Raw genomic sequence first — 27,166 nt, forward strand, 5'->3', positions numbered from 1 at the left:
GATTTATAGCTGTTTTTGTGTCTATTGCTTCAAAAGCATTTTCAGATAATTTGTGTGTTCTGAAGAAACTGCAAGAGATATCTAAGCCATACTTTCTGTGCAAGAGGGGCTTGTACATCTGCACAACATGTCTTTTAAAGTTTGAACCTATCTTATTGCATTTTTGAGTTATAGCAGTTTTTACGTTTTTATTGCTCCAAAAGCCTTTTCAGCCCATGAACAGTTGTTTGTGAGTTTCGAAAAAAGTGCAAGAGCTATTCAAACCCATTTTGCTGGGCAAGTAGGACCTGTAAATCTACACAATATATAGTTTAAAGTTTGAGTCTATCAAATTAGGTTTTGGATTTATAGCTGTTTTTGTGTCTATTGCTTCAAAAGCATTTTCAGATAATTTGTGTGTTCTGAAGAAACTGCAAGAGATATCTAAGCCATACTTTCTGTGCAAGAGGGGCTTGTACATCTGCACAACATGTCTTTTAAAGTTTGAACCTATCTTATTGCATTTTTGAGTTATAGCAGTTTTTACGTTTTTATTGCTCCAAAAGCCTTTTCAGCCCATGAACAGTTGTTTGTGAGTTTCGAAAAAAGTGCAAGAGCTATTCAAACCCTTTTTGCTGGGCAAGTAGGACCTGTAAATCTAAACAATATATAGTTTAAAGTTTGAGTCTATCAAATTAGGTTTTGGATTTATAGCTGTTTTTGTGTCTATTGCTTCAAAAGCATTTTCAGATAATTTGTGTGTTCTGAAGAAACTGCAAGAGATATCTAAGCCATACTTTCTGTGCAAGAGGGGCTTGTACATCTGCACAACATGTCTTTTAAAGTTTGAACATATCTTATTGCATTTTTGAGTTATAGCAGTTTTTACGTTTTTATTGCTCCAAAAGCCTTTTCAGCCCATGAACAGTTGTTTGTGAGTTTCGAAAAAAGTGCAAGAGCGATTCGAACCCTTTTTGCTGGGCAAGTAGGACCTTTAAATCTACACAATATATAGTTTAAAGTTTGAGTCTATCAAATTAGGTTTTGGATTTATAGCTGTTTTTGTGTCTATTGCTTCAAAAGCATTTTCAGATAATTTGTGTGTTCTGAAGAAACTGCAAGAGATATCTAAGCCATACTTTCTGTGCAAGAGGGGCTTGTACATCTGCACAACATGTCTTCTAAAGTTTGAACCTATCTTATTGCATTTTTGAGTTATAGCAGTTTTTACTTTTTTATTGCTCCAAAAGCCTTTTCAGCCCATGAACAGTTGTTTGTGAGTTTCGAAAAAAGTGCAAGAGCTATTCAAACCCATTTTGCTGGGCAAGTAGGACCTGTAAATCTACACAATATATAGTTTAAAGTTTGAGTCTATCAAATTAGGTTTTGGATTTATAGCTGTTTTTGTGTCTATTGCTTCAAAAGCATTTTCAGATAATTTGTGTGTTCTGAAGAAACTGCAAGAGATATCTAAGCCATACTTTCTGTGCAAGAGGGGCTTGTACATCTGCACAACATGTCTTTTAAAGTTTGAACCTATCTTATTGCATTTTTGAGTTATAGCAGTTTTTACATTTTTTATTGCTCCAAAAGCCTTTTCAGCCCATGAACAGTTGTTTGTGAGTTTCGAAAAAAGTGCAAGAGCTATTAAACCCATTTTGCTGGGCAAGTAGGACCTTTAAATCTACACAATATATAGTTTAAAGTTTGAGTCTATCAAATTAGGTTTTGGATTTATAGCTGTTTTTGTGTCTATTGCTTCAAAAGCATTTTCAGATAATTTGTGTGTTCTGAAGAAACTGCAAGAGATATCTAAGCCATACTTTCTGTGCAAGAGGGGCTTGTACATCTGCACAACATGTCTTTTAAAGTTTGAACCTATCTTATTGCATTTTTGAGTTATAGCATTTTTTACTTTTTTATTGCTCCAAAAGCCTTTTCAGCCCATGAACAGTTGTTTGTGAGTTTCGAAAAAAGTGCAAGAGCTATTCGAACCCTTTTTGCTGGGCAAGTAGGACCTGTAAATCTACACAATATATAGTTTAAAGTTTGAGTCTATCATATTAGGTTTTGGATTTATAGCTGTTTTTGTGTCTATTGCTTCAAAAGCATTTTCACATAATTTGTGTTTTCTGAAGAAACTGCAAGAGATATCTAACCCATACTTTCTGTGCAAAAGGGGCTTGTACATCTGCACAACATGTCTTTTAAAGTTTGAACCTATCTTATTGCAATTTTGAGTTATAGCAGTTTTTACGTTTTATTGCTCCAAAAGCCTTTTCAGCCCATGAACAGTTGTTTGTGAGTTTCGAAAAAAGTGCAAGAGCTATTCAAACCCTTTTTGCTGGGCAAGTAGGACCTGTAAATCTACACAATATACAGTTTAAAGTTTGAGTCTATCATATTAGGTTTTGGATTTATAGCTGTTTTTGTGTCTATTGCTTCAAAAGCATTTTCAGATAATTTGTGTGTTCTGAAGAAACTGCAAGAGATATCTAAGCCATACTTTCTGTGCAAGAGGGGCTTGTACATCTGCACAACATGTCTTTTAAAGTTTGAACCTATCTTATTGCATTTTTGAGTTCTAGCAGTTTTTAAGTTTTTATTGCTCCAAAAGCCTTTTCAGCCCATGAACAGTTGTTTGTGAGTTTCGAAAAAAGTGCAAGAGCTATTCAAACCCCTTTTGCTGGGCAAGTAGGACCTGTAAATCTACACAATATATAGTTTAAAGTTTGAGTCTATCAAATTAGGTTTTGGATTTATAGCTGTTTTTGTGTCTATTGCTTCAAAAGCATTTTCAGATAATTTGTGTGTTCTGAAGAAACTACAAGAAATATCTAAGCCATATTTTCTGTGCAAGAGGGGCTTATACATCTGCACAACATGTCTTTTAAAGTTTGAACATATCTTATTGCATTTTTGAGTTATAGCAGTTTTTACGTTTTTATTGCTCCAAAAGCCTTTTCAGCCCATGAACAGTTGTTTGTGAGTTTCGAAAAAAGTGCAAGAGCTATTCAAACCCATTTTGCTGGGCAAGTAGGACCTGTAAATCTACACAATATATAGTTTAAAGTTTGAGTCTATCAAATTAGGTTTTGGATTTATAGCTGTTTTTGTGTCTATTGCTTCAAAAGCATTTTCAGATAATTTGTGTGTTCTGAAGAAACTGCAAGAGATATCTAAGCCATACTTTCTGTGCAAGAGGGGCTTGTACATCTGCACAACATGTCTTTTAAAGTTTGAACATATCTTATTGCATTTTTGAGTTATAGCAGTTTTTACGTTTTTATTGCTCCAAAAGCCTTTTCAGCCCATGAACAGTTGTTTGTGAGTTTCGAAAAAAGTGCAAGAGCTATTAAACCCATTTTGCTGGGCAAGTAGGACCTTTAAATCTACACAATATATAGTTTAAAGTTTGAGTCTATCAAATTAGGTTTTGGATTTATAGCTGTTTTTGTGTCTATTGCTTCAAAAGCATTTTCAGATAATTTGTGTGTTCTGAAGAAACTGCAAGAGATATCTAAGCCATACTTTCTGTGCAAGAGGGGCTTGTACATCTGCACAACATGTCTTTTAAAGTTTGAACCTATCTTATTGCATTTTTGAGTTATAGCAGTTTTTACGTTTTTATTGCTCCAAAAGCCTTTTCAGCCCATGAACAGTTGTTTGTGAGTTTCGAAAAAAGTGCAAGAGCTATTCAAACCCTTTTTGCTGGGCAAGTAGGACCTGTAAATCTAAACAATATATAGTTTAAAGTTTGAGTCTATCAAATTAGGTTTTGGATTTATAGCTGTTTTTGTGTCTATTGCTTCAAAAGCATTTTCAGATAATTTGTGTGTTCTGAAGAAACTGCAAGAGATATCTAAGCCATACTTTCTGTGCAAGAGGGGCTTGTACATCTGCACAACATGTCTTTTAAAGTTTGAACATATCTTATTGCATTTTTGAGTTATAGCAGTTTTTACGTTTTTATTGCTCCAAAAGCCTTTTCAGCCCATGAACAGTTGTTTGTGAGTTTCGAAAAAAGTGCAAGAGCGATTCGAACCCTTTTTGCTGGGCAAGTAGGACCTTTAAATCTACACAATATATAGTTTAAAGTTTGAGTCTATCAAATTAGGTTTTGGATTTATAGCTGTTTTTGTGTCTATTGCTTCAAAAGCATTTTCAGATAATTTGTGTGTTCTGAAGAAACTGCAAGAGATATCTAAGCCATACTTTCTGTGCAAGAGGGGCTTGTACATCTGCACAACATGTCTTTTAAAGTTTGAACCTATCTTATTGCATTTTTGAGTTATAGCAGTTTTTACGTTTTTATTGCTCCAAAAGCCTTTTCAGCCCATGAACAGTTGTTTGTGAGTTTCGAAAAAAGTGCAAGAGCTATTCAAACCCTTTTTGCTGGGCAAGTAGGACCTGTAAATCTAAACAATATATAGTTTAAAGTTTGAGTCTATCAAATTAGGTTTTGGATTTATAGCTGTTTTTGTGTCTATTGCTTCAAAAGCATTTTCAGATAATTTGTGTGTTCTGAAGAAACTGCAAGAGATATCTAAGCCATACTTTCTGTGCAAGAGGGGCTTGTACATCTGCACAACATGTCTTTTAAAGTTTGAACATATCTTATTGCATTTTTGAGTTATAGCAGTTTTTACGTTTTTATTGCTCCAAAACCCTTTTCAGCCCATGAACAGTTGTTTGTGAGTTTCGAAAAAAGTGCAAGAGCGATTCGAACCCTTTTTGCTGGGCAAGTAGGACCTTTAAATCTACACAATATATAGTTTAAAGTTTGAGTCTATCAAATTAGGTTTTGGATTTATAGCTGTTTTTGTGTCTATTGCTTCAAAAGCATTTTCAGATAATTTGTGTTCTGAAGAAACTGCAAGAGATATCTAAGCCATACTTTCTGTGCAAGAGGGGCTTGTACATCTGCACAACATGTCTTTTAAAGTTTGAACCTATCTTATTGCATTTTTGAGTTCTAGCAGTTTTTACGTTTTTATTGCTCCAAAAGCCTTTTCAGCCCATGAACAGTTGTTTGTGAGTTTCGAAAAAAGTGCAAGAGCTATTCAAACCCATTTTGCTGGGCAAGTAGGACCTGTAAATCTACACAATATATAGTTTAAAGTTTGAGTCTATCAAATTAGGTTTTGGATTTATAGCTGTTTTTGTGTCTATTGCTTCAAAAGCATTTTCAGATAATTTGTGTGTTCTGAAGAAACTGCAAGAGATATCTAAGCCATACTTTCTGTGCAAGAGGGGCTTGTACATCTGCACAACATGTCTTTTAAAGTTTGAACCTATCTTATTGCATTTTTGAGTTATAGCAGTTTTTACATTTTTTATTGCTCCAAAAGCCTTTTCAGCCCATGAACAGTTGTTTGTGAGTTTCGAAAAAAGTGCAAGAGCTATTAAACCCATTTTGCTGGGCAAGTAGGACCTTTAAATCTACACAATATATAGTTTAAAGTTTGAGTCTATCAAATTAGGTTTTGGATTTATAGCTGTTTTTGTGTCTATTGCTTCAAAAGCATTTTCAGATAATTTGTGTGTTCTGAAGAAACTGCAAGAGATATCTAAGCCATACTTTCTGTGCAAGAGGGGCTTGTACATCTGCACAACATGTCTTTTAAAGTTTGAACCTATCTTATTGCATTTTTGAGTTATAGCATTTTTTACTTTTTTATTGCTCCAAAAGCCTTTTCAGCCCATGAACAGTTGTTTGTGAGTTTCGAAAAAAGTGCAAGAGCTATTCGAACCCTTTTTGCTGGGCAAGTAGGACCTGTAAATCTACACAATATATAGTTTAAAGTTTGAGTCTATCATATTAGGTTTTGGATTTATAGCTGTTTTTGTGTCTATTGCTTCAAAAGCATTTTCACATAATTTGTGTTTTCTGAAGAAACTGCAAGAGATATCTAACCCATACTTTCTGTGCAAAAGGGGCTTGTACATCTGCACAACATGTCTTTTAAAGTTTGAACCTATCTTATTGCATTTTTGAGTTATAGCAGTTTTTACGTTTTATTGCTCCAAAAGCCTTTTCAGCCCATGAACAGTTGTTTGTGAGTTTCGAAAAAAGTGCAAGAGCTATTCAAACCCATTTTGCTGGGTAAGTAGGACCTGTAAATCTACACAATATATAGTTTAAAGTTTGAGTCTATCAAATTAGGTTTTGGATTTATAGCTGTTTTTGTGTCTATTGCTTCAAAAGCATTTTCAGATAATTTGTGTGTTCTGAAGAAACTGCAAGAGATATCTAAGCCATACTTTCTGTGCAAGAGGGGCTTGTACATCTGCACAACATGTCTTTTAAAGTTTGAACCTATCTTATTGCATTTTTGAGTTATAGCAGTTTTTACGTTTTTATTGCTCCAAAAGCCTTTTCAGATAATTTGTGTGTTCTGAAGAAACTGCAAGAGATATCTAAGCCATACTTTCTGTGCAAGAGGGGCTTGTACATCTGCACAACATGTCTTTTAAAGTTTGAACCTATCTTATTGCATTTTTGAGTTATAGCAGTTATTACTTTTTTATTGCTCCAAAAGCCTTTTCAGCCCATGAACAGTTGTTTGTGAGTTTCGAAAAAAGTGCAAGAGCTATTCAAACCCATTTTGCTGGGCAAGTAGGACCTGTAAATCTACACAATATATAGTTTAAAGTTTGAGTCTATCAAATTAGGTTTTGGATTTATAGCTGTTTTTGTGTCTATTGCTTCAAAAGCATTTTCAGATAATTTGTGTGTTCTGAAGAAACTGCAAGAGATATCTAAGCCATACTTTCTGTGCAAGAGGGGCTTGTACATCTGCACAACATGTCTTTTAAAGTTTGAACATATCTTATTGCATTTTTGAGTTATAGCAGTTTTTACGTTTTTATTGCTCCAAAAGCCTTTTCAGCCCATGAACAGTTGTTTGTGAGTTTCGAAAAAAGTGCAAGAGCTATTAAACCCATTTTGCTGGGCAAGTAGGACCTTTAAATCTACACAATATATAGTTTAAAGTTTGAGTCTATCAAATTAGGTTTTGGATTTATAGCTGTTTTTGTGTCTATTGCTTCAAAAGCATTTTCAGATAATTTGTGTGTTCTGAAGAAACTGCAAGAGATATCTAAGCCATACTTTCTGTGCAAGAGGGGCTTGTACATCTGCACAACATGTCTTTTAAAGTTTGAACCTATCTTATTGCATTTTTGAGTTATAGCATTTTTTACTTTTTTATTGCTCCAAAAGCCTTTTCAGCCCATGAACAGTTGTTTGTGAGTTTCGAAAAAAGTGCAAGAGCTATTCGAACCCTTTTTGCTGGGCAAGTAGGACCTGTAAATCTACACAATATATAGTTTAAAGTTTGAGTCTATCATATTAGGTTTTGGATTTATAGCTGTTTTTGTGTCTATTGCTTCAAAAGCATTTTCACATAATTTGTGTTTTCTGAAGAAACTGCAAGAGATATCTAACCCATACTTTCTGTGCAAAAGGGGCTTGTACATCTGCACAACATGTCTTTTAAAGTTTGAACCTATCTTATTTCATTTTTGAGTTATAGCAGTTTTTACGTTTTTATTGCTCCAAAAGCCTTTTCAGCACATGAACAGTTGTTTGTGAGTTTCGAAAAAAGTGCAAGAGCTATTCGAACCCTTTTTGCTGGGCAAGTAGGACCTGTAAATCTACACAATATATAGTTTAAGGTTTGAGTCTATCATATTAGGTTTTGGATTTATAGCTGTTTTTGTGTCTATTGCTTCAAAAGCATTTTCAGATAATTTGTGTGTTCTGAAGAAACTACAAGAGATATCTAAGCCATACTTTCTGTGCAAGAGGGGCTTGTATATCTGCACAACATGTCTTTTAAAGTTTGAACCTATCTTATTGCATTTTTGAGTTATAGCAGTTTTTAAGTTTTTATTGCTCCAAAAGCCTTTTCAGCACATTAACAGTTGTTTGTGAGTTTCGAAAAAAGTGCAAGAGCTATTCGAACCCTTTTTGCTGGGCAAGTAGGACCTGTAAATCTACACAATATATAGTTTAAAGTTTGAGTCTATCATATTAGGTTTTGGATTTATAGCTGTTTTTGTGTCTATTGCTTCAAAAGCATTTTCAGATAATTTGTGTGTTCTGAAGAAACTACAAGAGATATCTAAGCCATACTTTCTGTGCAAGAGGGGCTTGTACATCTGCACAACATGTCTTTTAAAGTTTGAACCTATCTTATTGCATTTTTGAGTTATAGCAGTTTTTACTGTTTTATTGCTCCAAAAGCCTTTTCAGCCCATGAATAGTTGTTTGTGAGTTCTGAAAAAATTACAAGAGCTATTCAAACCCTATTTGCTGGGCAAGTAGGACCTGTATACAATATATAGTTTTTTGACGAAAAAAAATCCTCAAAAATCTACAAAGGGTTGAAAAAGTAAAAGGTTTGCATGATACCTGGAGACTCAATCTACTATAATAACTTGGGGGTGACTTCCTAGGTTACTCGATTTAGGAGCTATTGAAAATGATCCTTGATTTTTGACGAAAAATATTCCTTAAAAATCTACAAAGGGTTAATTTGAAAAAGTAAAAGGTGTGCGTGATATCTGGAGACTCAAACTACTATAATCACTTAGCATTTACTATCTAGGTTTGCTAACTTAGGAGCTATTGAAAAGAATCCTTGATTTTCTGACGAAAAATATTCCTTAAAAATCTACAAAGGGTTAAATTGAAAAAGTAAAAGGTGTGCATGATACCTGGAGACTCAATGTACTATAATAACTTGGGGTTGACTTTCTAGGTTACCCAATTTAGGAGCTATTGAAAATAATCCTTGATTTTTGACGAAAAATATTCCTTAAAAATCTACGAAGGGTTAATTTGAAAAAGTAAAAGGTGTGCGTGATACCTTGAGACTCAAACTACTATAATCACTTAGCATTTACTATCTAGGTTTGCTGATTTAGGAGCTATTGAAAATAATCCTTGTTTTTTGACAAAAAATATTCTTTAAAAATCTACAAAGGGTAAATTTTTTAGCCCAAAAGGACTATGGCATCTAGGATTAGCAACTTGGATTCATGCTCAATGTTGTTTTTTTTTTTTTTTTTTTTTTTTTAATAAATGTTTGATATTTTTTAAGATAACAAACGGTACTTTAGAGACGGTCCCTAACTGGCGCACCAAGCGGCATTTCAGCGCGCAGCTTCCCGCGTCGAGCTACTGCAGGCGGGGCACACTCAGAGGAAGCTCCAGCTCTAGTTGCGGAGGCGAATATCCAACGTCCAACGTGAAACTAACTTCACCGCTGTCATTAGTCAGTGCTAATGCTGGCTCGCGGCTTGGATTTAGAAAGCCCTGCTCGTGCGTGTATATACAGTGTACATATAATTAAAGAATTTCTCATAGGGGATGAATAAAAGTAATTGGCCAACTGATTATGAATAGAGGGATGTGTCCTTGTCCCTGACCGATAGTTGCCCGCTTCTGTGCCGCTTCTGTGCCGCTCGTCCAGTCCACGCCAATGCATGACAGTGCATATCGAGGGCTGGGCTTAAGACCCACTACGCACGCACGCTCCAACCTGTCAATGTACGTCGCCTTTACGCATCTCCCCACTCACTATCGCTTCAGTTAGCCTTCTCCTCGCATCCACGCTTCTCAGTTCGTTCGTCCTCCTCTCCTCTCCTCACCGCCACCGCCCCTGACACTGTCCTCGCTTCCCCTCCACGGATCTCAGGGCGTAGATGGTGGCAGTTGTGAGCACCGGAGCTGCGCACGATGCTCGGGAGACGAGACTGCCGCTGCTGCTGCTGTTGCTGGTAGGTGGCGTACGACTAGCTCCGGTTCGCTCGCGTCCTCCTTTGTCTACTCTTGTTTGCGCGTCTGGGGAAGCACACGGTGGAGTCATCAGTAGATGTTACAAGATCATGATTTGATTGTGTAGATTATCATTTTTTGTTTCGTGAAAATGCCAAAGAATCGGAGCTATGGCACTGCGCAATAACAGTCTGCATTTGCGTACGTTTTTCTCCTGTTTACCTTAAAAGTCCGGGTTTAGATTTCACTCACTCTCGAGTTAAGTGCAGGTGTAGATAGTACTAACGTTAGTCACCTGGGTATAAAATGCTGATGTAAGACTGATTTTCTGGTGCTCGTTGAAAATGACTAACCACATTTTGAGATTGCAGGGTTTTGTGTGTTGGTTTTGGTGGGTTGGTCCTTTATTGAAACGAGGTTGGTCTGGTTCTGTCCAGGGCCTAAAACCGATGTCCAATGAGGCGGGTTGATCTTTTCGTAGATCTACCCACCTTTCAGAGAGAGATGAGAATGTTTAATTTGAGCACAAAAAAACAAAATCAGACCTCAGACACAAAATATGTTTAGTTATTCTTCTTCTTCTTTATTTATTTTTTGTTCATTTCTATACTTTGTTCTCGTTAGGGGTCGGGGTGACGGGATCCCAGTGACTTTGGGGCTTAGGCAGGGTACAGACCGGAGCCTTGATCTCCTGGCATGAGCTCTAACTGCTCTGCCACGGTGTACCCATGTTTAATGTATGGTCTGCCACTTTGCAGCCGGGCTCAAACCTAACAGCACAAGCCCGTCTACATACATTCTCAACAGTTATTGAAATAAATATTGCAAGAATTCATCTGGCTGGCCTGGTTACTTAACCTGCAGTAGACTACTACACTACACAACAATTCACCATATTGTCATCAAACTGGCAAGTAAATACATTTTACACTAGAATGATATTTTTATGCATTCAAAGTGGAACAAAAATGTTAACCATATTTTAGAATTAGGTATCTTGAAAGTTTTTTTCTATGAAAATCGTGGGTATGGTTAAGGTGAAGATTTACCCCTCACTTTACTATCTAGCATATAAAACAACCAAATAATAACACTATAATGTAAGTAAGTCACTTGATCTTAAAGTTAAGATAAGATATAAGATAAGATAAGCCTTTATTAGTCCACACAGTGGGGAATTTGCAGTGTTACAACACACAAGTAGGTACAGAAATAAAGAGAGCAGATAACTTATAGCAGATTTTTTTCAAAAACACTCGGCGATTTGAGAATGCAGGCAGAAGTTTGCATGCGCACTCTCCCGTGCGGACTGATTTATTAGCGCGACGGATCGCATCGCATCTCTCGTCTCCCGTAGATTTCCGTCTTCTTCTGACTCAGCTCGAACAGTCTTTCTCCGTCTTCATTTTGTCCCGTACACTGAGGGAACTATATTATGATCGATCAATGCGCTTAGACGCGCGGAAACGTGGGGACGAGCCGCACGCGGCTGCAGGTGAGCGGTAGGTGCGTTTTTATGATTGATACGTGGCAGTCCACGCCACGAGGAAATAAGACTCAGATTTGGGCCAAAAAAATCGTCCATTCAACCTTTAATAGAGGAGCTCTTACAAAAGAGAAAAGAGAACTCTCGTTAAAAAAAATAATAATAATAAAATAAGAAAATAATAAGTAACACTCTTATTTACAACAGTTTTATAGACAGGGAATATTGCACCAATATGATTGACATTATGTCAGAGTATTGCACATGAATATGACAGCATATCGCATGGATATGACAGTATTGCACTCATGACTTGGCGGGTGCGTGCGGGGAGCAAGGCAGGTGCGGGCGGGTGCAGGGAGCACGGCAGGTGCGGGGAGCACCGCCGTGGCCAGCGCAGGAAGCGGGGCGGGCGCGCGGCGGGCGTCTCCATCGCCAACAGGGTTGGTGCGGAAAACAATCAAGAGATTTCGCTCTAGTAACGTGCCTACGCACTACCCAGAAGAAGGACCAACACAAACCCCGCATGAGGTTTCGGCCAATCACAGAAGACGTGAGATTCTCACCGAGACGAAAGCACGTTGTACTGCTTCTGTCACTCAGGTTATTGACAATTACAAGTTTTGACAAGAAACATTAGTTTCTCACTAGAGCATCCTCTTGAGACTATCTCAATATGGTCATCTCAATTGAATGGGATGGTCGTAGGGCCCGTGTACCATGTGGATTGAGTAAACAAACATGCTGCGACAGGTGACATTATTTGGAGAGTTCATAACTTCTAGTGATAAACATACAAAAGGATGTTCAGGGACTAGAGGTGAGCAAGGTCTATCAAGCTACTATCGTTTTATCAATGCGTAATATTTTATGTGATGCTGGACATTTTTGTTTTGTAGTCTTTTGAGGGGGACTAAAAAAGCTTCAACCTATTTTGAGATGATCCCTTAGCAAGCGTGGATCGAAGGGAGCGTAGCAAGCATGAATCAGAGCAAGCGTGGCTTGTGTGGATCAGAGCAAGCATCACTGGCGTGAATTGGAGCAAGCGTTGCTGATGGGGATTGGAGCAAGCGGGGCTGGCGTGGATCGGAGCAACGTGGCTGCATGGATTGGAGCAGCAATGCTGGAGTGGCTTAGCATGGATCGGATGAGCATGGCTTGTGTGGGTCGGAATGGCATGGTTTGTGTGGGTCGAAGTAGCATGGTTAGCGTGGTCGAAGTAGCATGGTTAGCGTGGTCGAAGTAGCATTGTTAGTGTGGTGGGATTAACATGCTATTGTAGATTTGGACTAGCATGGCTAGTCCAAACTCGTTTCAGAGTAGCATGGTCAGACCAGTGTGGCTCAAACGATTGGAGTGGCACAAGTTGGCATACAAAATGGTGCCATGCATACATAATTCAAAAAAGTTTAGCACGGAAGAGGGTTTGAGAAGATGCTGCAGCTTGGAAGCCTGCTTATGTAGCTGTGATTTTGGGCGTTACCAAATATAAATTAAAACGAATTAAAGCCGCATATGGCGATAAAGGCCCTCGCCATCCACCGTGAAAAACACATCTAATCCTGGCGCCTACATCACCCATCCCCCACAAACAGTACCAACTTTATGCTATTTCATTCAACATTTTCACGACCGCACGGGTCAAGGTAGAGTTAAGTCACCTTTGGCTTTTATGTTTCGTATGATGTGGAGAATAAGTGTGCCAAATTTCAATTGTTTATGACAAAGTCAATTTTTTCATCCCATTCAAACTCTACTCCATATACGGTTCTTCATCTGCTTGGAAGAACTGGTTCTCCTCCTGAGTTGAACCAGCTTCACTGTCTTTCTCGTGTCGGCCTGTCCATCTGAGGGAGTCAGGTTGCAGATAGAGGTGCACCATTGACTTTTTTTGTTCGGAATGGCATGAAGGATGTTTGTGCCAAATTTGATTTGTCTATGTCCATGGACTTAATTTAAATTTTCAAGGAGGTGCTGGAGCGCCCCTAAAATATAGCTATATATATTGTAGATCAGTGCTTTTCTGCTCAGCATTTGCACAAAACGTATTTTCATGCCTGAAAATAGGATATTGCATGCCAGAGATATGCAAGTTTTGTTAACAAGCTTGCCACGCCCTTTACGGATGAATGGATTAATATGAACAAAATACAAAATCAAAAGATTGATTAAATATACTAAACTAGTAAGCGCAACTAGGCTTGGTACAAAAACAGCTATATTAGTCTAAGTAAACAAGTCTTGACCAGTGACCACCCTACAGTAGGGCAAAACAAGCACACCCATCTCTACTTATTGCTATATGAATGGACTCCAATCATCAGAACAGAGGCTGTCCAAAATAGACTCATTATTTAGAGGATTAAAGAGACTAATACACCTGTAATGTACCACCGAATCTGTACAGCTGAGCAGCAGAAAGTACATTATGCTAAAAACATTAGCCTCGTTAGCACACATTTTTCTCTGCTATTAAAGATGGGCTGGGCAGCAACGTTTTTTGATAAGTGGAATATAGCTTTCATTTGTTCACAACAAAGTCTGGATGGTTAGTTTTGACCAATGACAAAAACATTTGACTAGTTCATACGGCCAAACCCGAGAAAACGCCATAGCAACCGCCTTGGAAACCGAATGCTGTAAGAGCGGTTGCAAAATCAGTCTCGTCACACCGTGAACACGCCGTAGCGCACCCTCATTGTTCTCGTTTGAAATGTGCTAAACAGAGCGGAATTTTTTACATTTTACACGACGGATCTTGCAATAACACGGAGATGTGTAGCACTGCGCTGCTCTGAAGAGGGAAACAGGCTCTTTGAGGAGCCCAAACGGAAGAGTAGAGCACGAATCCCTGCAGTGATATGTGGCAAGTCTGGTCCAGTGCTGTGTTACCGACATTTCACAGAGAGTTTACAAAACCTTGCGAAGTATCGACTTGGATATGCAACAATAGTAAGTTGCAAGATATTTTCAGTTGTCTGTGCTTTTCGTAGTCGCCGTATGCGCTGTCTGACTGACGCCATGTGCGTGATGTTGTTCATGGGGAGAGTGCTAACTTCATGCATATCACTGGTTGTAATAAATATACCAGGAAGTTGAATGGACCGGTGTGTGGTATAGCCGCGGCGGCCGTTCTCCTCCAGGGCTCTGGATCCATGGGGAGAGCCCTGGATCCGCGGCCGCCGCGCTCCTCTCCCGTAGAGAGCCTTGGATCCACGCCCCCCGCAATCCTCCGGGGCTCGGACGGACGCGCGGCGGCCGTAGATCCCCGTGCGTCTTCCCCCACGAGGGCAGCGGCCGTGCATCCAGGGCTCTCTCTGGATCCACGGCCGCCGCGCGTCCTACTCCGGAGAGAGCCCTGGATACACGGCCGCCGCGCTCCTCCCCCGGAGAGAGCGGTCCTCCGGGGGAGGAGCACGGCAGTGGATCCAGGGCTCTCCCCGTGGATCCAGAGCCCTGGATCCATGGCCGTGGCATCGGTGAGCAGCAGCACATTCTCGTCTCCTCATAGTCATTCTCATCCGCTCCATTTTCATGGTCTGACGAGGCTCAGGCTCAAATATATGAGGCAGCAGCTGAAGGACTTGTTCTTCAACATATGCTGTTCATTATCTGCTGAAATCTGCTCACTTGACCAGGATTTAGTTGTATTTTGTCCACTTTAGTGTAAATATCTTCAGTGTTGGCTAGACAGTGTCACGGTGTGACGACACATTTTCGGGTTATGGGAAGGCAAAAACACGGACGCAACAAAAGAGCGTAATTCTTTAAAATAATAGTTTATTTTTTTAAGCAGAGTATCTGAATATATTAAGACTTGGATACTAAAGGCCGACGAGGCCAGCTCATCTTTAAGCATTTTTTAAAAACTGTTTTTATAAGTTGTAAAATGAAGAAGGTGTACTTACAAGGATAATAGAAACAGTGTAAAAATCCAATGCAAGCCTTTCATTTTATTTTTTTCCATAAGAAAAAATTCAGATCAGATTGTCTTGTGCATGAACGTGCATGTGGAGCTAAACCTCTTGGTTCTGCACATCAGTCTTTCCCAAAGACTGGGTCAGAAACCTCAGCTGGGTCGCATGAGACTTTTTTGGGGTCGTATTGTCACGATCTGTGTCTGTGGGTCTGCAATATAGATTCTGACACATGAGGGTACAAGTGAATCAGCGAATCATATCTGCCTGCCCGAGTGTACCTGTAGCCAGGTTTAAATAAGTTCAGAAATGCTTGTCTGGTTGTCCAAAAAGAAGGGAAGTTATGATAAATCATCAAAGGTTAGTGCACTTCAGGAAATCGAGGGAAGTCAGGAGCCAATCAGCTATGAAGCTCAAATGAAATCAATTTATTTTTGTAAGGCCCAAAATCACAACAACAGTCGCCTCTGAGGGCCGAATCAACAATGTCTGTGGTGGCGATGGAGTCAGACAATGTCTGTGGTGGCGAGGGACGATGTCCCAGGGTCCTCTGTCCTTAGACTCTCCTTCTCGGCCAGGAAAAACTACAAAAAAAAACTCTTTGGGAGCTGATTCCATAACACAGGCGCTTGGTAGCTAAACGCTCTACCTCCTACAGTACTTTTAGAGACTCTTGGGACCACCAGAAGGCCGGCAAGAGCTCTGTTTGGATGATATGGTTCTATAGCATCTTTGAGGTAGGATGGGGCCATGTCATTTATGGCTTTGTAGGTCAGGAGTAGAATTTTAAATTTGATTCTAAACTCGACGGGGAGCCAGTGAAGAGACTTCAGCACTGGCGTAATGTGCTCTCTTCTTTTTGTTTCTGTTAGTAATCTTGCTGCTGCATTTTGAACCAGTTGAAAGCTTTTTATGGAGCTTTTAGGACACGGGAGTTACAGTAGTCTAATCTAGTCGTTACAAATGCATGGATAAGTTTTTCGGCATCACTTTTAGGCAGGATTCTTCTGATTTTGGCAATGTTGCGCAAATGGAAATAGCCTGTTTTACAAGCTTGATTTATGTGAACTTTGAATGAGAGCTCCTGGTCAAATAAGACTCCAAGATTTCTTACAGTAGAACTAGAGGCTACACTAACATTGTCCAGTGTGACTATCTGCTCAGATAGAGCGTCTCGTAGACGCTTAGGGCCAAGTACAATGACCTCGGTTTTTTCAGGGTTAAGAAGCAGGTAGTTAAGTGTCATCCTGGTTTTTATATCCTTCACACAAGCACTAAGTCTGTCTACTTGATCGCTCTGATCAGGTTTCATTGATAAATACAGCTGAGTGTCATCTGCATAGCAGTGGAAGTTAATGCCATGCTTTCTGATAATGTTGCCTAATGGCAGCATATAAAGAGTAAACAGAATTGGACCGAGTACTGTGGCACACCGTAAATTACTTTAGAGCAAGGTGAGGAGCTCTAGTTTGCATTAACAAATTGGTACCTATCAGATGAATAGGATTTAAACCAGCTGAGGGCTGTTCCTCTGACACCTACATCACATTCTAACCTCTGCAGTAGAATGTTGTGGTCAATGGTGTCAAACGCTGCGCTGAGGTCCAACAGAACCAGGATTGAGACCCGTCCATCGTCAGCGGCTAATAACAAATCATTTGTGACTTTAACTAGTGCAGTTTCCGTGCTGTGGTGGGCTCTGAACCCTGACTGGAAAACTTCAAACAAGTTATTGTCCTGCAGGTGGCGACAAAGCTGCCATGAGTGTTAGCATTGAAAATACAGCTGTATGTGAAAATGAGGCTAGCATTAACGCTGATGTTGCGCAGGGATCGGAGCCTCCTGCAAATAAAATAAAAATAGCGGTAATGGCAATGCTGTACAAATGGCTACTTTTTGAATGGTGGCTATGTCAATTGTGCTGGTCCTAGCCATGATGCAAGGCCAATGTGTGTCATCTGCAGCCAAAAACTGGCAAACAAGAGTCTGAAGCTAACTAAACTCTAGAGACATTTAGAAACACGACATCCCGATTTTGTGGACAAACTGTTTTATTTCAAAGAAAGGCACAGGAGATTAAAACATTTACAAACGTTCTTCGGAAATGTCACATTAAATGACAAAGCCCAACTTGCCTCTTACATGGTTGCTTACCGTGTGGCCATTGAGAAACAGCCATACACTACAGGCTGAGAAATAGATTTTCAAAGTTAGGGGCCAGGGGAGCCCCCTAAAAAAATTTCAGGGTACCACAAGGGCGCGCGGCATCACAGCGTCATAAGAACAAGATAAATGTGTTGTTTTACAATGTCAACAACTTACAAATTGTTTTACATGGTAATAAAACCTTGTTATTAGCATGTAAAACCATTTAAAGTACTTTTATCTTTTATTTGATATGAAGGAAGAGCACAAATACTGAATTCCTATAAACAAGAAATCATGATCAATACTGTTTAATTAAATATAATTATGTTTCTTAGATACAAAATAAATACTGTATACAGCATTTGACTCAAGGAGATCTTGTGGAATATATAAAATCACAGCCTACAAAATAAACTACTAACATACATTGCCCCGATGCCAACAACTCCAAAGGGGGGCCCTTGGATACCTCCACATTGACATACAGCTTTTGTTGCAAACAACTTTAAAAAGACTGAATTGCGGACTGAGTAGATTGACACCTAACGCAGCGGCCAATCAGATGCCCGCTTTCATCAAAATCAGATCACGGACACCGCTCGGCCAATGAGAAGCGAGAATACTGCGAAATAGCATGTCTGTCAAAACGAAACTTAAGCGAAGAAAATGCCCCAAATATTGCCAAATTACTTGTTAAATCTTGATTTTTTTCGAGGAATTTCGATACAGGGGCACGGCGGGCCCCCTCCTAATTCAAACCCCGGGCCCGCCGGCGATTTGAGGGCTTACGGGCCCCGGGCCACCGTCTATTTCGCACCCTGCACTATTGCTGAAAAATTAAATTTGCCTGCCGCAATTGACATGGTTAGCGCTGTCATTGATGAGAAGTCTGCTGACAAATTAAAATGCAATCCCCATGAGCAACAACACTGTCTCCCAAAGCATACACAACATTGCAGCCAACCTTGGAAGAGCAGCTTGTAACCCGACTAAAGACAGCAGGACGTTTGATGCTTGATGAGAGCACTGACTGACAGATTGCGCCACCTTGCTGGTTTATGTCAGATATGTGTGGGGAAATTAATTTGTGGAGGACTTGTGTTGCTTTAATATTCCTACTGGAACCACAGGTGAACAGATATTTTGTGTCTTGAATGACTTTGTAGTTAAGTGTAGACTTGACTGGGGCAATTGTGAAGGCGTAACGAGCGATGGGGCTGCAAATATGACAGGCAGGAAATTAACGAGGGAGCAGGTAAGAATATTACATGGAATCATTGTTTCATACACTGCCAGGCATTGGCATGCAAGGCCCCCCGCCCTCGACAAAACACTGAGCAAAGTTATTCGCGTTGGAAACTTCATCAAGGCCAGCGCACTTAACAACCGACTGTTTGATCAACTGTGCACTGAAATGGGAGCAGAACACACGCACTTACTGTTCCACACTGAAGTGCGCTGGTTGTCCAAAGGCAGAGTTTTGACCAGGTTCTATGAACTTAGACATGAAATCCATGCATTCCTTATAGCGGTAGACTACTGTTCCCAGAATGCATTGCATCTGTCTGTAGGAGTTTTTGTTTGGATAAGATAAGATAATCCTTTAATGTCCACACGAGGGAAAATTTCGTTGTTACAACGCAGTAGATACAGGAGGAAAGGACAGATAACAGGAAGTTTCAAAAACACACTCTTAATAGAAGAACACTCTTAATAGAAGAAAACTCTTATGAACAAAACAAAAAACTCTTATTAACAAAACTCCTCTACTATCTTATAATATTAAAAAAATAAAAAGATAAATAAAATAAAAAGATAAAAATAAAAATAAGATAATAACAAAATAATAATAATAGAAAAAAATAAAACAAAATAAAGTAAAAATAGCTAGCACAAGACCAGGTAATGCTAATAGTAAGTAAGTAAACAAACTAAAACAATAGAACACTCTTATTTACATCAGTTGTATGCACATGAATATGGCCTTAATTGCTTGCGAGTCTGAGAATAATTGCACATGAATATGACGGTATTGCACATGGTTTATTCAGTATTGCACATGAATATGACAGTATTGCACATGGTTAAATCAGTATTGCCCGTGTTCAGGGCTAGCAGTGTTTGTTATACAGTCTGACAGGGAGGAAAGACCTGCGAAACCTTTCCTTCACACAGCAAGGGTGGATCAGTCTCTCACTGAAGCTGCTCTCCAGAGCGGACATAGTGTCCTGCAGGGGGTGAGACTCATGGTCCAGTATAGAGGTGAATTTAGCCAGGACCCTTCTGTCCCCCACCTCTCTCTCTCACCTGGAGAAACCTGGCAGCTCTGTGAGGATCCTGTTCTTTGATCTCTCCAGCGCCTTCAACACCATCCAGCCGCTGCTCCTGAGGGACAAGCTGGAGACGGCTGGTGTGGGGTACGACCTGGCAGAGTGGATCCTGGACTACCTCACAGACCGACCCCAGTTTGTGAGAGCCCGGAACTGTGTGTCTGACACTCGGACCTGCAGTGTGGGGTGCCCCAGGGCACTGTCCTCGCACCCTTTCTCTTCACCCTCTACACTGCAGACTTCAGACATGAGACGGACAGCTGTGTCCTGCAGAAGTTCTCTGACGACTCCGCCATCATCGGACTCATCACGGACGACGATGATGCGGAGTACAGGGGACTGGCGAAGGACTTTGTGGACTGGTGTCAGCGGAACTACCTCCTCATCAACGTGGGAAAGACAAAGGAGATGGTGGTGGACTTCCGCAGACGCCACCCCACTGCCCCCTCACCAGTGAACATCCAGGGAAGGGACATTGAGAGAGTGGACTCATATAAGTACCTGGGTGTTCATCTGAACCACAAACTGGACTGGACTCACAACACAGACGCACTATACAGGAAGAGCCAGAGTCGGCTCTACCTCCTGAGGAGACTCAGGTCTTTTGGGGTGACAGGGCCACTCCTGAAGACCTTCTACGACTCTGTGGTGGCATCAGCCCTCCTGTGCGGTGTGGCCTGCTGGAGCATCAGCATCACAGAGAGGGAGAGGAAGAAGCTGGACAGCTGGACAGCTGGAAGCTTCTGGAAGTCATCAAGAAGTCCAGCTCGGTCCTGGGCTGCGCTCTGGACTCGGTGCAGGAGGTGGGGGACAGAAGGGTCCTGACTAAATTCACATCTATGCTGGACCATGAGTGTCACCCCCTGCAGGACACTCTGTCCGCTCTGGAGAGCAGCTTCAATGAGAGACTGATCCACCCTCGCTGTGTGAAGGAGAGGTTTCGCATGTCTTTCCTTCCTGCTGCTGTCAGTCTGTATAACAACAAACACTGCTAGCCCTGAACACGTGCAATACTGACTTAACCATGTGCAATACTGTCATATTCATGTGCAATTACTGTCGTACTAGCATGCAATAGTGTCCCATTCATGTGCATAACATATAACACATGCATGTGTATATAACATGTGCATGTGCATATAACATGTACATATAACTGATGAAAATAGAGTGTTTATTTTACCATTATTATTAGTATTATCTTGTCTTACACTAGTTGTTTTTTATTTTATTTTTATCTTTATTTATTTTTCCCCTCCATTCCTTATTAGGAAATGAGAGGTTTTGTCTATAGGAGGTTTTGTTTATAAGAGTTTTTGTTTATAAGAGTTCTTCTATTAAGAGTGTTTTTTTAAACTTCCTATATGTGACTGACCGTGGCTAAACCAGTTACATGTCTACCCGAAGACATTTTGAGTTATTACAGATACAGTACAGATTCTGAAAGTGTGAATTCAAAGCTTTCCAATGATGTATCACTCATGTAGATCTGATAATATTTGAGTAAGTTGTGGTCATTTGAATGTATACAACTCTCAAACCCATTCACTGAGAAAACGGGGCTCAGAGTTTCTCACCGGAGTGAGCCCAGAGTCACAGGGGGGCTCATTTGCATCTCATTGAGATAAGCCCTCCCCCCTGTCACACTGACACCACCTTCCCCCTACAGCTGTCACTGAAGACTCAAGAGGAGTGTTGTTATTGATGGTAACTGGACTTGAATCAGAATTAGAAGTTACTATATTAAAATGGAAATACTTGGATTACAAAAGGCCCTGAATAGAATCAAAGAATCAGAATCAGAATAGGGTTCATTGCATTTGTCGATAAACATAATTCACAGGTGATTCAGTGCACCAACAATGGCGCACTGAATGATTCAACACAAACAACAAAAGATAAGATAAGATAGCCTTTAATGTTACAACGCAGTAGATACAGGGGGAAAGGACAGATAACTTATAGGAAGTTTAAAAAACACTCTTAATAGAAGAACTCTTATAAACAGATGCCAGGGCCAGGTATACGAACTGCAACGGGTCCATGGCTTTGAATATATGAGATATGAGATAATAGATATGATATGTACACCACCAGAGTCCAATTACATCAGAGATCACATCCTCATTCTCTTCTTCGTCTGTGCACTCTTCTGTGCTGTGACTCTCGGCTCTTGGCATCAAAGCTGTAAACAAATAACAGGACATTTAAGAAATGGCTAACTATTTCACATAAAACACTCATTAACTATTTTTTTTTTAATTAACACAATGTGAGAGTTTCAATATATATACCTGAAGTGCTGATAACTCTTGATCTTTGGAAGCCGTCTGAAGAAGGGACTCAGATGCTTCTGCCAGTCGAAGTTCTTGACAAACACTTTGCTATCCGCCGTTCCAACAAACTGTGGGATATTGAGGTGAGACTCAGGAGAGCTGTTTTCCACTACCTGATGACAAGGGCGACAATGTAAAAAAATGAGAACAGAAAAAAAATATCTTAAGCAGAGAGCAGCACTGAAGTTTTGCCAGGCTAATGTTTACACATTACAGTAGTCAAATAATATAAACTAACCTCAGCGATGTCTTCCAAAATGTCAACCCTGGTCTTCATGTATGCTCGCTTGAAGTCCAAAGCCGCAATCAGGGGAGAATTTGGTGTGGCCAGCAATGAGGAAGTGGATGTCCATTGTGTAGTGAAGCTTGGCCCTGGCTGCGGAGGGTTGGACGGAAAGTGTATCTGTAGTAGACAGAGAGAGAGAGAGAGAAAGGAGATTAGATTAACACATATGACATTTGATTAAGACGTATATGTCTCTATAATTGCTATTCTGCATTTGCACTATTATTAGTACCTGCTGTGCAAAGTCAAAGCTGTAATGCATCCTGATGTCTTTGCTTGCTGGCGGTGAGGGTCCGAAAGACAGCACATTAGATTCTGTTGTAGAGACCTGTGCGTGGCCTGCAGCTTCTGATGTGTTGGAGAAGCTGTTTCCACAGTGATCTGAAGCTTGATGTACAAACTGCAGGCTCACCTGAAAAACAGATGTTGCTTATGGTTAATTATACTCTAGTCATTAAAACATGAAAATCACCAAAATAATGTTTTACACTTATCACGCTCCTTAGCAGACTTCACGTAGAGACAGGTCATGTCAGTCAGGGTGTCTTTGCCAATTCTGAAAAGGGGAAAAAAAGGATTAGGGTTAACAGTAATATGGGAATAACACGCTTCACAGATCACATTGTGACGTTAACGGTGTATTTAAGATGCAAAACGCGGAGATATTGGGACATCTGCCCTCGGCTAGCAGGGCTAGCTAGCTCACTTGAGATAACACGGCTCGTAAAAGCAAAACACTTGCAGAACAGCACACCAAAACATAAACATACACTCGAGTTTAAAACCGGCGCACATTAAAGTGATTAAAAGCGGGTGTTTTAGTCGCAAAGCTTACCTAGTTCAGCCGTCCTGTTGTCTCTCCCAACACCGTGCACAGAGAGACACACAGGAAGCTGATAATGGCCAGGCAAGCGCGTGATTGGTTCGAGTGACGCAGTGCGTGCGTGACGTTCAACGCACGTAAGCCACGTGACCAGAAGTGGTATCAGGAGTTGCAGTTTTTTTCTCTTCCCACGCCGAAAAATAACCTGATAACATAGCAAAGTTTAGCTTACAACTTAGCTCCGAATAGCTGTGTTTAGCTCCAGGCTGTGGGGCTAACAGCCGGTTTAGTCCACCATAAAACACACACAAAGCACGACCCACACAACCCACAGGCCAACCCACGCCAAAAAATAACCCGATAACATAGCAAAGTTTAGCTTACAACTTAGCTCCGAATAGCTGCGTTTAGCTCCGGGCTGTGGGGCTAACAGCCAGTTTAGTCCACCATAAAACACACACAAAGCACGACCCACGGGTCAAGAAATACTACATAAGTATATAATCTGTGCAGACAAAATGCCGAAAAATAATCCGATAACATAGCAAAGTTTAGCTTACAACTTAGCTCCGAATAGCTGCGTTTAGCTCCGGGCTGTGGGGCTAACAGCCGGTTTAGCACCATAAAACACACACAAAGCACGACCCACACAACCCACGGGCCAACCCACGCCGAAAAATAACCCGATAACATGGTGATAACAGCAAGTAGTCACATTAAGCCCGTATTGCAGAGTGCACTGAAGCAACATGTTAGCTTAGCATTAGCTCCACCGGAGCAGACAAGTAAGATTCTAAAGTGATCACGAGACCGCCTTAAACACAGCGTTAAAGCAATAATTTAGTAGTAAAGTAAAAGTGTACCTGAGTAAACAGTTCCGTTGCAATGTAGTCCAGGAAATGTAAGCTCTGAAGACTGTGCTCTGAAGACGGTCTGGAGTAATGAGAGGAAAACACGGAGCACGCAGCTTGCCATGCGGATCACAGCTGATTGGTGGAAAATGTACAATACGTTGGCTAGAAAAAGGTTATGCCCCCCAGGAGAGCAGGAAAAAGACCCGAAAACTCCACATTTTTAACAGCTTAATGTATACGTTTAAGACAACCAATAGTGTTATCTGAAGCACACAGGGGCTTATTCATAACTTCAACTAGCACATTCTGCAAAAAATGATAATCACACATTTGAAGAAAAAAAATCTTTTTTTGGGTTTATCTCAGTTTCACCGAGGCCGACATGGACATGGCATTTGCGGCGCTCAGTCACATATGTTATCTGTCCTTTTCCTCTGTATCTACCTGCGTTGCAACAATGAAATTTCCCCATGTGTGGACAATAAAGGATTATCTTATCCTATAAACAGACTGAATGCTGCACCTGATATGCGTGTTGCACTCTCCTTCTGCACCCCGTGCACACGCTACAGAAACGCAGACAGTTCCACCTATCCCATTAGCAACGTTGAAATGTTTTGAATTATTTGTAATCTTTTGTAATTATTTCATATTTTGCTCCACTATTGCTGGTTCAATAGAATGTTGAAAAGAAGAATAAATGGGCTATATGTTTTTTATAGGTACTTAAGGCCAAATAGTCTTTATTTTAGAATTGCTGGTTCAATTGCATTGTTTTAAAAATGTACTGATTGTTCGGAGACAAATTATCACTCTGAGATAGCTTACCAATTGACAATGGCATAACAATACAATATAATTTATAAAATAAAATAACAATAAAATATCCTCATGGATGTTCAATAATGGTCAAATCTACTTTGTGATTTATGCATAATGTCTATTGGCTTGGGTCGCAAAGGCTTGTGACTTTTAAAATATGGGTCCCCAGAAAAAAGTTTGGGAAACACTGCTGTACATAGAGAATTTAGCCTTGATGATTAACCTGTTACCATCCACCTATTTCGCCATGTGCACAATGGTTGGACATACCCAAATGGCATTGCTTATTAAAAGAGGATCTTACAGCCCACATGCAAGTGTGATGCATCATTAGAAATCTTAGGCCTTCTAGTTTCTGCAGATGTGCACATGAACACTGTCAGGGCTTCAGAACTTACACTACAGAAGCCCAAATATAAACAAAACATCCTTTTTTAGTCTTGCCTGAATATTGTCAATTTGTAATGGTCCTGAGCATGACATACTTCATTGTGTGCTTATGCCGTTCACTGTACCTGATGTTTATCTTGTTGACAACAACTGTGTAAAGTTTCAGATCTCTGGGAACAGGCATTTTGGTGCTGTTGACATTTTTGTATCAAAAAGTATATTTGGAGTGTGCTCCAAAGTGATCCAAATATGTGCCAACTGTGCCAAACTGTTTTATTACAATTTTAGCTCCTCTATGATCATAAAACATACATTTTGATGTTTTGTAGGCCACTAATACCATCATAACTGCTAAAAACAATGTATGTGAAAATGTGTAAATATGAGTTTACCCATGAATTTCCCATATAGAGGTGAAAAAAAAGAAAAAATAATAGTAATATTTTTATTTTATTTTTGTCTTGGTATAATAATACATATATCTAACAAAATGCACGTCCAAAAGGCTAATAAAATCAGAAAACGTTATGCGTAAAATCTAGTCGCCTCCTGCCCAAAAATCTAGGATCTTTACAGCCTTACGCACGTAAATACAGAGGATTCTGTGTGTGGGACCCCTAAGTCCCGCCCCGCATTCTAAAGCTATTCTTATTGGCTAGAATAATATGTCAATCAAAGCCCGCTAAATCACTGCTAACGTTAGCTATGTGGCTTAAAACACGTTAGCTTCTGGCATCGGAAGTGGCGCATTTTTTTGGATGGTCTCATTCTGTAGGTAACAGTCTGAAGAAAAGATCGATGCCAAACACCATCTTATAAGTCAAACAGGTCATTTGTTATGGACGGAGAAATGTGCCGGATGAGCCTTAATCCTGAATATCGTCAGAGAAGAAAACTTTTTTTACTTTGACAATATCTCGAAATCGGATAACTTCAGGAAAAATACAAGTGGATATTGTTTTTCAATCGTTCATTCCAAGCAGACTGAGTACAAGGATGTACAGAATTAAAGCTGTTTTGTCCATCATAAACAGCAAACAGGTAGGACATTTGTAAAAGTTTGTAAAAGTTAAAAGTTTGTAAAAGTTGAGACTTTCTCACAAACTATTGGCAATTGCTTCTTGGGGCATATTATTCAATGTAAATCAATCTCATATTTGTTTTGTTGAGAAAATAAGCTTTAAAATGATGTATGGCTTGCTGGTATTGACCGCGGATATAAAAGTGATGACGTAAGAGAATATTTGAGATATGGAAAATGCGCGCTGGTGGATGGTAACTAACAGTTGATAAATCTCAGTTTGCATTTTGTAGGGATAGGGATATCGAAGTATCAATATATCAGAATCAGAATTATTGATGCTGCTCTAAAGTAAACTAAAGGCATACGGTACATTTAAGGGGCATTTTTTCATTGTTTGTTGTCAAATGCACTCTTGCAGCGCCAGATTGGGCTGATCCATCCGCCAGGTGTACAATTTGTCTTTTAGAGCCTATTTGAAACTGTTCTTTAATATTGAAACGCCTTAAAAAATAAGGATAGATAAGTATCGGTATTAAACAATTACCCTCAACGTCTTTGGCAGCGTATTGATATACAAAATTCGAGTATCGCCTATCACTAGTCCAAAGAACCATGTTGAAATTGCAGTCCTCAGGTTGTTTCACAATACCAATGTTCTAATGGGTTTCTTCAAAATGTCAATTCCTATACAAATATAATATTTGATAATGTATTGCAAAATAAATTGGTATTTGCAAAATGCAATGTTAACAGGGAAAACTTTATTAGAATCAGAATCATTATAAAAATCTAAATTGAAAGCACTGAAATGTCTTATCTCTTAACTGAATATTGGGCCCAAAACACCATACCAATATGGATTGCAATGTTATCTTCTTTAAGGATCATTCCAAATTAAAAAAAGTATTAAAAGCAGTGTAAATCAAGGCAAGAGTATCACAACTATATTTAAAATGGTCCAAAATATATCCAGATAAGCCTGTT

The 27,166-nt window shown here is 39.8% G+C and overlaps 1 protein-coding gene across 1 annotated transcript in view; it reads left to right on the forward strand.

Annotated features, from left to right (window-relative positions):
* The first annotated feature begins 9,573 nt into the window (after window positions 1-9,573).
* kcnq3 (potassium voltage-gated channel, KQT-like subfamily, member 3) overlaps window positions 9,574-27,166 on the forward strand; it is a 213,704-nt gene continuing 196,111 nt past the window's right edge. Inside the window, exon 1 of the mRNA XM_072441893.1 lies at window positions 9,574-9,768. The gene's annotated coding sequence lies outside the window, so the exon portion shown is untranslated. The remainder of the gene's footprint in view (window positions 9,769-27,166) is intronic.

The sequence above is a fragment of the Eucyclogobius newberryi genome, unplaced genomic scaffold (genome assembly GCF_026437365.1).
Source record: "Eucyclogobius newberryi isolate DKJ021-1_F unplaced genomic scaffold, fEucNew1.0.hap1 SCAF_12, whole genome shotgun sequence".
Lineage (NCBI taxonomy): Eukaryota > Metazoa > Chordata > Actinopteri > Gobiiformes > Gobiidae > Eucyclogobius > Eucyclogobius newberryi.